The 12,489-nt window shown below is 36.7% G+C and overlaps 1 protein-coding gene across 10 annotated transcripts in view; it reads right to left on the bottom strand.

Moving 5' to 3' along the window:
* Nucleotides 1-12,489, bottom strand: part of NCALD (neurocalcin delta) — a 445,048-nt gene that overhangs the window by 93,300 nt on the left and 339,259 nt on the right. The window lies entirely within an intron of this gene.

Here is a 12,489-nt window from a genome sequence, read left to right as displayed (position 1 = left end):
AGAGATCACAGAGGAAATCAAAGAGGAAATCAAAAAATACCTAGAAACAAATGACAATGAAAACACGACGACCCAAAACCTATGGGATGCAGCAAAAGCAGTTCTAAGAGGGAAGTTGATAGCAATACAGTCCTACCTCAAGAAACAAGAAAAATCTCAAATAAACAATCTAACCTTACACTTAAAGCAATTAGAGATAGAAGAAGAAGAATGACCAAAAAAACCCAAAGTTAGCAGAAGGAAAGAAATCATAAAGATCAGATCAGAAATCAATGAAAACGAAATGAAGGAAACAATAGCAAAGATCAATAAAACTAAAAGCTGGTTCTTTGAGAAGGCAAACAAAATTGATAAACCATTAGCCAGACTCATCAGGAAAAAAAGGGAGAAGACACAAAACAACAGAATTAGAAATGAAAAAGGAGAAGTAACAACTGACACTGCAGAAATACAAAGGATCATGAGAGATTACTACAAGCAACTATATGCCAATACAATGGACAACCTGGAAGAAATGGACAAATTCTTAGAAAAGCACAACCTTCCAAGACTGACCCAGGAAGAAAAAGAAAATATAAACAGGCCAATCACAAGCAATGAAATTGAAACTGTGATTAAAAATTTTCCAACAAACAAAAGCCCAGGACCAGACAGCTTCACAGGCCAATTCTATCAAATATTTAGAGAGGAGCTAACACCTATCCTTCTCAAACGTTTCCAAAATATAGCAGAGGGAGGAACACTCCCAAACTCATTCTACAAGGCCACCATCACCCTGATACCAAAACCAGACAAAGATGTCACAAAAAAAGAAAATACAGGCCAATATCACTGATGAACACAGATGCAAAAAGCCTCAACAAAATACTAGCAAACAGAAGCCAACAGCACATTAAAAGGATCACACACCATGATCAAGTGGGGTTTATCCCAGGAATGCAAGGATTCCTCAATGTAAGCAAATCAATCAGTGTGATACAGCATATTAACAAACTGAAGAATAAAAACCATATGATCATCTCAACAGATGCAGAAAAGGCTTTCGACAAAATTCAACACCCATTTATGACAAACACTCTCCAGAAAGTAGGCATAGGGGGAATTTACCTCAACATAATAAAGGCCATATATGACAAACCCACAGCCAACATCATTCTCAATGGTGAAAAACTGAAACCATTTCCTCTAAGATCAGGAACAAGACAAGGTTGCCCACTCTCACCACTATTACTCAACATAGTTTTTTTTTTTTTTTTTTTTTGGCTGTGTTGGGTCTTCGGTTCGTGCGAGGGCTTTCTCCAGTTGCGGCAAGCGGGGGCCACTCTTCATCGCGGTGCGGGGACCGCTCTTCATCGCGGTGCGCGGGCCTTTCTCTATCGCGGCCCCTCCCGTTGCGGGGCACAGGCTCCAGACACGCAGGCTCAGCAATTGTGGCTCACGGGCCCAGCCGCTCCGCGGCATGTGGGATCTTCCCAGACCAGGGCTCGAACCCGTGTTCCCTGCATTAGCAGGCAGACTCTCAACCACTGCGCCACCAGGGAAGCCCTCAACATAGTTTTGGAAGTTTTAGCCACGGCAATTAGAGAAGAAAAAGAAATAAAAGGAATACAAATTGGAAAAGAAGAAATAAAACTGTCATTGTTTGCAGATGACATGATACTATACATAGAGAATCCTAAAGATGCTACCAGAAAACTACTAGAGCTAATCAATGAATCTGGTAAAGTAGCAGGATACAAAATTAATGCACAGAAATCTCTTGCATTCATATACACTACTGATGAAAAATCTGAAAGAAATTAAGGAAACACTCCCATTTACCATTGCAATAAAAAGTATAAAATACCTAGGAAGAAACCTACCTAGGAAGACAAAAGACTTGTCTGCAGAAAACTATAAGACACTGATGAGAGAAATTAAAGATGATACAAACAGATGGAGAGATATACCATGTTCTTGGATTGGAAGAATCAACATTGTGAAAATGACTATACTACCCAAAGCAGTCTACAGATTCAATGCGATCCATATCAAACTACCAATGGCATTTTTCACAGAAATAGAACAAAAAATTTCACAATTTGTATGGAAACACAAAAGACTCCGAATAGCCAATGTAATCATGAGAGAGAAAAATGGAGCTGGAGGAATCAGGCTCCCTGAATTCAGACTATACTACAAAGCTACAGTAATCAAGACAGTATGGTACTGGTACAAAAACAGAAATATAGATAAATGGAACAGGATAGAAAGCCCAAAGATAAACCCACACACATACGGTCACCTTATCTTTGATAAAGGAGGCAAGAATGTACAGTGGAGAAAAGACAGCCTCTCCAATAAGTGGTGCTGGGAAAACTGGACAGCTACATGTAGAAGAATGAAATTAGAACACTTCCTAACACCGTACACAAAAATAAACTCAAAATGGATTAAAAACCTAAATATATGGCCAGAGACTATAAAACTCTTAGAGGAAAACATAGGCAGAACACTCTATGACATAAATCACAGCAAGATTCTTTTTGACCCACCTCCTGGAGGAATGGAAATAAAAACAAAAATAAACAAATGAGACCTAATCAAACTTACAAGCTTTTTGCACAGCAAAGGAAACTATAAACAAGATGAAAAGACAACCCTCAGAATGGGAGAAAATATTTGCAAACGAAGCAAGTGACAAAGGATTAATTTCTAAAATTTACAAGCAGCTCATGCAGCTCAGTATGAAAATAACAAACAACCCAATCCAAAAATGGGCAGAAGACCTAAACAGACATTTTTCCAAAGAAGATATACAGATTGCCAACAAATACATGAAAGTGTGCTCAACATCACTAATCATTTGAGAAATGCAAATCAAGATTACAGTGAGGTATCACCTCCTACCAGTCAGAATGGCCATCATCAAAAAATCTACAAACAATAAATGCTGGAGAGGGTGTGGAAAAAAGGGAACCCTCTTGCACTGTTGGTGGGAATGTAAATTAATACAGCCAATATGTAGGACAGTATGGGGGTTCCTTAAAAAATTCAAAATAGAACTACCATACCACCCAGCAATCCCACTACTGGGCACATACCCTGAGAAAACCGTAATTCAAAAAGAGACATGTACCACAATGTTCATTGCAGCACTCTTTACAATAGCCAGGACATGGAAGTGTCTATCGACAGATGAATGGATAAAGAAGATGTGGCACGTATATACAATGGAATATTACTCAGCCATAAAAAGAAAAAAAACTGAGGTATTTGTAGTGAGCTGGATGGACCCAGAGTCTGTCATACAGAGTGAAGTAAGTCAGAAAGAGAAAAACAAATACCATATGCTAACACATATATATGGAATCTAAAAAAAAAAAATGTTTCTGGTGAACCTAGGGGCAGGACAGGAATAAAGACACAGATGCAGAGAATGGACTTGAGGACACGGGGAGGGGGAAGGGTAAGATGGGACGAAGTGAGAGAGTAGCACTGACATATATACACTACCAAATGTAAAACAGCGAGCTAGTGGGAAGGAGCTGCATAGCACAGGGAGATCAGCTTGGTGCTTTGTGACCACCTAGAGGGGTGGGATAGGGAGAGTGGGAGGGAGACACAAGAGGGAGGGGATATGGGGATATATGTATACATATAGCTGATTCACTTTGTTATACAGCAGAAACTAACACAACATTGTAAAGCAATTATACTCCAATAAAGTTTTTTTTTAAAAAGACTAGTATACTTAATGTATACTGACTTGGACACTCATATTGTAAGTTAAAATTATCAGTGGACTGACCTTCAAAATGAAAAGTGGATACATGTAATCCTTTTTTGTATAGCATGCTTCCAACCTGCCATCACTCATTTCCCTTTGAAAACTGTCTAGAATTAGAGATTCCTCTTACAGCTAAGGAAGTCACTGGTCTCTTGCAGGGTAGAAATTGTGACAATGATCTCTTTGGAGCTCAGGTTTGTACCCATTTGGCTAATTAATCCAAATGTAGGTAAAAATATCATAGGAAATACATATGAGGGCCTTCTCCAATCACAGCCCACCACATTGAAGAGAATATGAGTCATTTTCTTTTTAAAATAATAACTCATTTTTTTAGGTGAAAATGATTCACTTAATTTAAAAATACCCATTCAAAAATACTTCTGCACCATAGTTTTCACTTGCTGTATGAATGTCAGGGCTGCTTATTATTAGTTTGACCACTTTGCCGGAAATAACAGTTAAATGCCACTAAACAAGCATTCTGACTTGGGTTCACATACCTGAATTAACAGGTGTTTTAGGCAATGAGTAGACAACTATAATCAGCCTTTTATTTAATGTTTCTAGGCAGAAATGTGCTGTATCCCTGTCTCAGCATTAGTGGGAAGGCCACAGACCTATTTTTTGGAACACTGGGTTCAAATCTCATCTGGGCAAGTTACTCAAGTGCTCTGAGCCTCAGTGCCTACATCCTAAGGTAGTTGTGAGGATTATAAACTTTAAGGTTTTTAAAAATTCTAATACCCTGTGACAGGGTCAGTGGCTCAATGTATATGTCATTTCTTACTTATCTGTCTGACTCTGATAAGTCTAAGACCTTCAGGGAAAGGATGAATCTTATTCATCTCTACAACTCTATGGTTAATAGCACAAGGACCAGAACACGAATGCTCAATAAATGTTGAGTGACTCCTCAAAATGCTGAGAAAGAAATGTTTCCTTTTTCTTCCTGCTAACAGAGAAGAGAGGGCCTCCCCTCAACCTCCCAAAAAGGCAAAGGAAGGAAAAACAAAACCAAAAATGTTGAGTTAATCACAAAATTTTCTAGCGATGAATGGGCTCAAGTAAATTTGCCAAATAAATCAAACTTATCTCTATTAAATCATATTTATTATGAGTGCACGTAAGTTATATGTTGATGTATTTTATGTTTATAGCTGTTGATGTTGGATAATCTTTTACACTAACTGATTAATTGAGCACTTACTATATCTGGAGCATTGTTCTAAGCGCTATAGGTATATTAAATTATTCACTATAATAACTATGAGGTAGACATTATTCTTTTCCACATTACACAACTAAAGAAACTTAAGCATAGAGCGATTAAGTAACTTGCCTACCTAGCACACGGCAGAGCCAGGATCCACACTCAGGAAACCTGGCTCCATAAATTTTGGAAATAATTTACATTTGATATATTTTTAGAAAGCATTGAATTATTTCTTATGGTTATTTTATAATTGAGGGTTGTTTTTATCTTTAATTTCTTATGAGGGGAAGAAGGCCAACTTATCTTTTCTGCATTTGGGAACTCTGGTGATCTTAATCTAGCTTTGGCCTAAGGCGTAATATGGCAAGAAAAATCTAATTCAGAAGATTTGAATCAAGGAAAATGGGCAAAGTAAAATACTGAAAATATCCTGAATAAAATCACCCAAATTATTATAGTCTTAACTGAAGCAAACATCTGGACTACACAGGCTTGGGTAACTTCTGTTTCCCAGTATGATGGAGTTTTTTGTGTTCAAACTGATACTCTCACTGAGATAATAATAGCTGGATTTTTAAAAAGTGGTTGGAAGGCATCAAAGAGTAGCAAAGGCAGCAAAACCTTTAAGTGCCAAGATCCCAGATAAAAGGAAAATATATTGATGTAAGCCCAGCATTCTCCACATTATCTGCTACTTTTCTCCTCAAATTATTTGATAATTCCTAAGTGGTATGGGGGTTTTGGCATTCTCAAAACTGGAGAGACAAAAATTGGGGATTCAAATATTCAAAAGCATCCAGGACTTTAGGGATTGAGATCTTGGTTTAAAAAAAAGGAATCACAGAGAAGAGATCCTAACATTCTGAACTGTTTCCCCCTTAAAGCACCTGCCAATTCCTAGATGGCGTTAGACAAAGCATTAATATGCAGCAAAGAAGATAAAAACATAAAGGGTGAGTTTATGTTTGGGAGTTCAGGATCCTTCAAGGAGCTGGAGCTTGTGAACATCCTAAGTTTTCAGGCCTCATAACTGAAAGGCCCCAGAAGTAGTGGAAAACAGAAAATAGAGGCATCCTCACAAAAACCTGGATCCATCCTAGAATCATTACAGGTTACCTAGTTGGATCAAGGTAATTCACCCCTATTCTTACTACTTTCCAGAGAAAATTAACCTTCTTTAAGGGAAGATGACATCATACAGAGCCTCTGCCATTTTTCATATACCACTTCCAATTCACTCCAAAATCATTAATCATGCTAGGAAATAGGTATAACTGACCAAAATCCAAGGGGAAAAAATAGACAGGAGAAATAGATCCATAGGTGATTTATCTTCTATAGTTATCAGACAGGGACTTTAAAATGACCATAGTTGACCCTTGAACAATCTGGAAGTTGACTGTCCACACAGCTGATAATCTGGGTTTAGGTTTACAGTTGGCCCTCCATATCTGCAGTCCCATACCCACAGATTCAACCAACCATGAATTGTGTAGTACTGTATTATGTATTTAGTGGAAAAAAAAAAAACCCACATAAGTGGACCCACACAGTTCAAACCTGTGTTACTAAAGGGTCCACAGTATAATTAATATGTTTAAGGAAATAGCAGGATGGAGAGTTCCACATGCAAAATAGTAAAATCTATAAAAAAGAGAATATATTAAATTTAATTGAAAAATACAATTAAGAGCACAACAGATGGGTTCAAGAACATAGAAGATATACCAAAAGAGAAAAATAGTGAAACGAATGATTAGCAGACAATATCTAGACTGAAGTATAAGAAGAAAAAAAGAATGGAAAATACTGAAAATAATGTAAGAGACATTTGGGACATATGAAAAGGCTAACACGTATATTGGGGAGAGGAGAGAAGAGGAGAGAGAGATAGGACAGAAGCAATATTTGAAGAGAATTGGCCGAGAAGTTTCCAAAACTTATAAAAGATATGAAACAACAGATTTAAGAAGCCCTATATACCCCAAACAGGATAATTACAAAGAAAACCACACATAGACACATTGTGACCAATCTGCTGAAAACTAAAGACAAAGACAAAATCGTAAAAGCAGTGAAACAAAAAAATTATATTAATTTATAAGGAGCAAAAAAAGAATTTTTAACAGTAAAAATCAACAGTAAAACAAGCAAGCCAATTAGAAAATTGGCAAAATACAGGAAAAGATATTTTCCCCAAGAATGTATAAAGATGACAAATAAGCACACAAAATGATTTTCCAGCATCATTAGCTATTAGGGAAATGCAAGTTAAAACCATAATGAGATACTACTACACACCTGTCAAAATGACTAAAATAAAAAATAGTGACAATACCAAATGCTGGCAGAGAAACTGAATCACTCGTATTGCTAGTGGGAAAGTAAAATGGTACAGCCACTATAGAAAACAGTTTGGCAGTTTTTAAAAAAAATTAAACATGCAACTACTGTATGTACTCATGCAATTGTACTCCTGGGTATTCCAGGGAAATGAAGGCTTATGCTAACAGAAAAGCTTGTACACAAATGCTTTTAGCACCTCTCTTTGTGATGGCAGATAATTGGAAACAACTCAGGTGCTTACAATGAGTGAATGGGTGAACACATTTTAGTACCTCCATACTATGGAATACTACTCAGTAGTAAAGTGAAACAAACTATAATGCACACAAAAACCTGCATCAATGTCCAGAGAATTTTTACGAGTGAAAAAACTAATCCCCAAAGGTCACTTATTGTACAATTCCATTTCTGTAACAGTATGACAAAATTATAGAAATGAAAAACAGGTCAGTGGTTGCCAGAGATTAAGGAGGGAATTAGGGGAAGTGCCTATGGCTGTAAAAGGACAACAGGAGGGATGCTTGTAGTGTGATGGAAACATTCTGCATCTTGACTGTATTAATGTCAATATCCTGGCTGTAACACTGTACTACAGCTTTGCAAGATGTTACCTTTCGGGGAAAGTGGGTAGAGGGTATATGTGTTCTCTCTGTATTGTGTCCCACAACTGCATGTGAATCTACACTTATCTCAAAATAAAAGTTTAATTAAAAATTTTTAAGTGAAGGCGACATAAGACATTTCAGTCAAAAACTGAGGGAATTTGTTCCAATAGAATTACATAAATTTCTGACGAGTTGTTTAAGCAGAAGAAAAATGATCCCACATGGAAACACAGAGATACAGAAAGGGCAAATATACAGATAAATTTAAATGAATACCAACTTTATAAACCCCCATGTCTTGTAGGGGTTAAAATGTGTGTAGATTCAAAATATAGGGCAACATTAGCACAAAAGGTAAGAGAGGATGAATAGAATTAGAGTTTTCTAAGATTCTTGTATTCTGGTCAAAGTACTAATTAATAATAGCCTCTAATAAGGTAAGGGTGCACAATGTAATCCTTGTAGTATCCATTAAAAGAATAACAAAAGAATGTATAGCTAATAAACTAATACAGCAGGAAAATGATTTTAAAAATTACTTGATTCCGAAAAGAAGCAAACAAAGGTGGGGTGGGGGGAGAGAAAATGATAGGATAAATAGGAAGAAATATTGGGTTGACCAAAAAAGTTCGTTTGGGTTTTTCTGTAACACATTACAGAAAAACCCGAACGAACTTTTTGGCCAAGCCAACAGTAACATTGAAGAGTTAATTGCAAACATGTCAATAATTACAATGATTACTATAATATATATACTGACCAAATATTCTAATTGAAAGACAAAAACATCAGACTGTACTAATAAGAAAATTCTAACTCTTTACTCCACATAAGAGATGAAAATTGATATACAAACTAACCAGCAAAAACTGTTGTAGCATTATTATCAAGCAATAGTACTTACTTGTAATATAAGCGAGAGATACTACTAGAGACATAGAAGAACACTTCATAATTCACTGCTCTAAATATGCATGCACCTAATAAAATAGCAACAAAATAAATAGAAAAATTCACTCATAGTATTGATTTAACATATTTTTTTCAATAACTTATAGAACAAGTAGCAAAATAAGGTAGAGGTACAGAATATTTTAATGATGCAATTAACCAATCTGACTTAATTAACACATGAAGAATGATGATCTCAAGAATTATAAAATATACAACTTTTCTCTCAAATATATTTAACAATATTGACTATATGCTGGGCCACAGGAGTTTTTCAATACATTATAAATGATCAAAATCACAGAGTATACTCTTTGTACACAGTGGAACAAAGCTAGGACTCAATATTAAATAGACAAATAGAAAATCTCTAAATGGAAACCAGGCAATACATTTCTAAATAATCCATGAATTAAAAAGATTTACATTGCAATGTAGAAATATTTTGAACTGAACAACAAAAATATAATGTATCAAAATTTACATGCACCTAAAGCACTACTTAATGGAAATGCATATATCTGTTTAACAAAAACACTGAGGTTCCACTTTTAGCATGGTACTTTGAGGACCTCTGTGGACCTGTTCCCTAGTGAAACAAGCATAACTTTTGAAAGTATTTTTAAATATCACAGAAAGTCTCTGAGAATTGTCCTTAGGGTATAGAGCCAATGAAGAAACATTTATTCAAGAAAACATACTAAAACTGGATAAGAACATTGAGAATCTGTGGCACTTTTGAGTCACTTCCATGCATGCTCCATCCTGGAAAGATGTAACCAATAAGATTGGGCTCCTTTTCCCCTCAGCTCTTGATAAAGGGACACAGTATCTCACTGGGAAAGGCAGGCCATCAGCATTTCTCCAGCTCTGGTGTTAAATTCCTGGTCGTTGCAGCCAAGAGGTTGGGGGCTCCCTTCCTCCACCTAGCCCCCCACTCATAGGGCAGATGCTCTACTCCAGGCACAATAGGTCAAAAATCCTGAGGCCCTTGTTACCCTCAATCCAGCTCACTTGTCGGGCAGGGGTTCTATTCCAGAGGCAATCTGAGACTAGGCTACCAACACTGCTCCACGTCCAGAGTAGTTACGCAGAGGTTTTTCCCAGAGGGAGACACAGTCCATGAGGGCAGAGAGCTCTGTAGATCTTCCCAGAGGAACTGACTTTATTAAATAGAATGTGGGGAAGTTCAAGTTTAAGGTTGCTCTTGAAAATAATGGAGATTTTGGTGGTAAACAACTGAGAGGAGACTGATAGAAGAGCAAAAGCTAACCTGTAGACCAGCTAGTTTACCAGAGAGAACCAGGGAAAGAGACAGCTAAAAAGAGCCCTTCTGGGATCAGAACAAACAGATTGGCCTCAAAAACTGCCCCTAATGAATTTAATTGGATCACACTGTGGAGCAATTTATGCCCCAGAGCATTGTAAGAAATACTAGAGCAATCAGCCAAAAATTAGTGAAGCCCAACAGCTGGGTGTGATACCAAATGTGGCAGACAGTATAACACAGATCAGGGGAAAAGACAAAGAGAGCCATGCTAAAACTAATCATTGCAAGCTGACTGGGCACAGTCATTGAAACAGTGGTAAGAGTAGCACCCTTGTATTGTGCTTTATGGTTCACATAGCACTTCCATGATTCTATTTCATTTGACCCTGAATCAATAAAAACATTTAATTTTTTAAAAGGTTTAAAACTCCATGATCTAAGTTTCTACCTCAAGTAGTTAGGCAAAGAAGAGCTGGGATACAGCTGCCCAGAATAAAGACATTTTCTAGCCTCCCTTCTAGCTCTGTAGCGTTGTGATTAAAACAGGCCAACTGGATGTAAATAGATATGTCATGTGTAGCTTCCAGAACCTTCCTTAAAAACAAATGAGCAAACAAACTTGTCTGAGTCCTTTTTGTTGTTTTATTCTGTTTACCATCCTACTGCTTGGGAGCATGGAGGTGATGGCCACCAGTGGACCATGAGGAAGCGGGCTATACATCCTAGAGATGGATGGTGGAGCTATGAGCTGGAAGAAGCCTGATTCCCAAAGACTTCATGGAAAAAAGCTGTCAATCCAGTCCTACATTTCTTTCCTCTGGACTTTTAGGTGAGAAAGAGAGAGAGAGAGAGAGAGAGAGAGAGAGAGAGGAAGTTCTCTCATATTTAAGGCACAATTATTATATGTCAAACCTATTCCCAAGTGTTAGAGTTTCCACCATCAAAAAAACGGGGGGGGGGGAGGGAACTTTGTGCAAGTGAAATGTCAGATGTTAAATAAGCTATGAAATTTCATGAAATTCCAGGAATCCATCTAGAAGAAAACAGAATGCAATGCATTCGAAAGCATTGCAACAGAAATCCTGGAAAACAGCTCTTCATTTCTCCAGGTAATTAAATTAGTAACCTTAATTAATATTTGGTAATAATCATGTGAAGATTCTTTAAAGTCTTTCTAGACACTGAGGAGTCACATGGGTTGAAGATAAAGAAAAAGGAGAAAAGAAACAACAAAATTACTCAGGGAATAAAAATGGTCTCTCCTTTCACCCTGCTTGCCTTTTCATAGATTGCATGAGGGAAATAAATTCTTTTCTTTTAAGGAGAGACAATTTTTCACATGAAACTAAGGATTTCATGGGAAAATGGCTGACAAATCACCTCTTCAATTTCTCATACAAAAAGGAAAGCTGCAAAATGTTAATTTTCCATCAGCAACATCCAGTACAATTAGAACAAACATTGATCTTTGTTTTTGCTTTTTTCTTTTTAAAGATTGGTTTAGAATCATAACTCTCTCTTTGCTGTCAGACACTCTTATACATTTATAAACCTGATTTTTACAAATCATCAAGGATTCTATTCCTTCCTACTTCCAAGAGATAAAGAAACAGACTGAAAAGCATGAAGAATCTAGATGCTTTCTGTGGTGCCTGTGTTGAAATGCAACTCCTATAAATAAGAATAGAGAATCAATCCTGAAATTTATCTGCAGCCCCAAGTCATGCAATTCGTTGAGTTTTTGTACAAAACATGGGTATCAAGGATTCTTGCTGCATTATAATGGAAAGGGTATGAACTTTGGAATCGGGTACACTCAGATTTAAATGTGGGCGCCCAAAACATGACTTTTTCATTTCTGTGACTTCAGACAACTTACTTAACCCCTCTGGGTCTTCATTTTATTATCTGTGAAATAGCAGTACTAATGGCCCTGCAGGGTGGTGATAAAGAGTGATGCTCAAGTTTAGTAGTGCATCTGATACAGTTAAAAGAAAGCTAAACTTCACAATTAGGAAGAATAATTAACAAATGTGCTAATTAGGGTCCAGGTTACCTAAGTTTACGCTTTCTAAAGAATAAACTTACTTGAAGTGTGATTTCTTATTTTCATGGAATTCCTTAGTAAGTAAATTATAATAGTTCCTAACATCAAGAGAACTATGAATTTATATTTATATTTTCATAGTCTATATTTCTACTTAATAGCATTTAATGACAGTTGAAACCACAGCATAGAATCACATTTAACCTATTAAAGATGAGATGTTCAATTATTAAGTTTCCCATGGTGTAAAGTTGTCAGCATCTTCAGAGCTCATGAGGATGAGTG

This window comes from Balaenoptera acutorostrata, chromosome 17 (assembly GCF_949987535.1).
Source record: "Balaenoptera acutorostrata chromosome 17, mBalAcu1.1, whole genome shotgun sequence".
In the NCBI taxonomy this organism is placed as follows: Eukaryota; Metazoa; Chordata; class Mammalia; order Artiodactyla; family Balaenopteridae; genus Balaenoptera; species Balaenoptera acutorostrata.
Note: the sequence above shows the minus strand (reverse complement) of the source record. Positions and strands in the feature narration are given on the sequence as shown.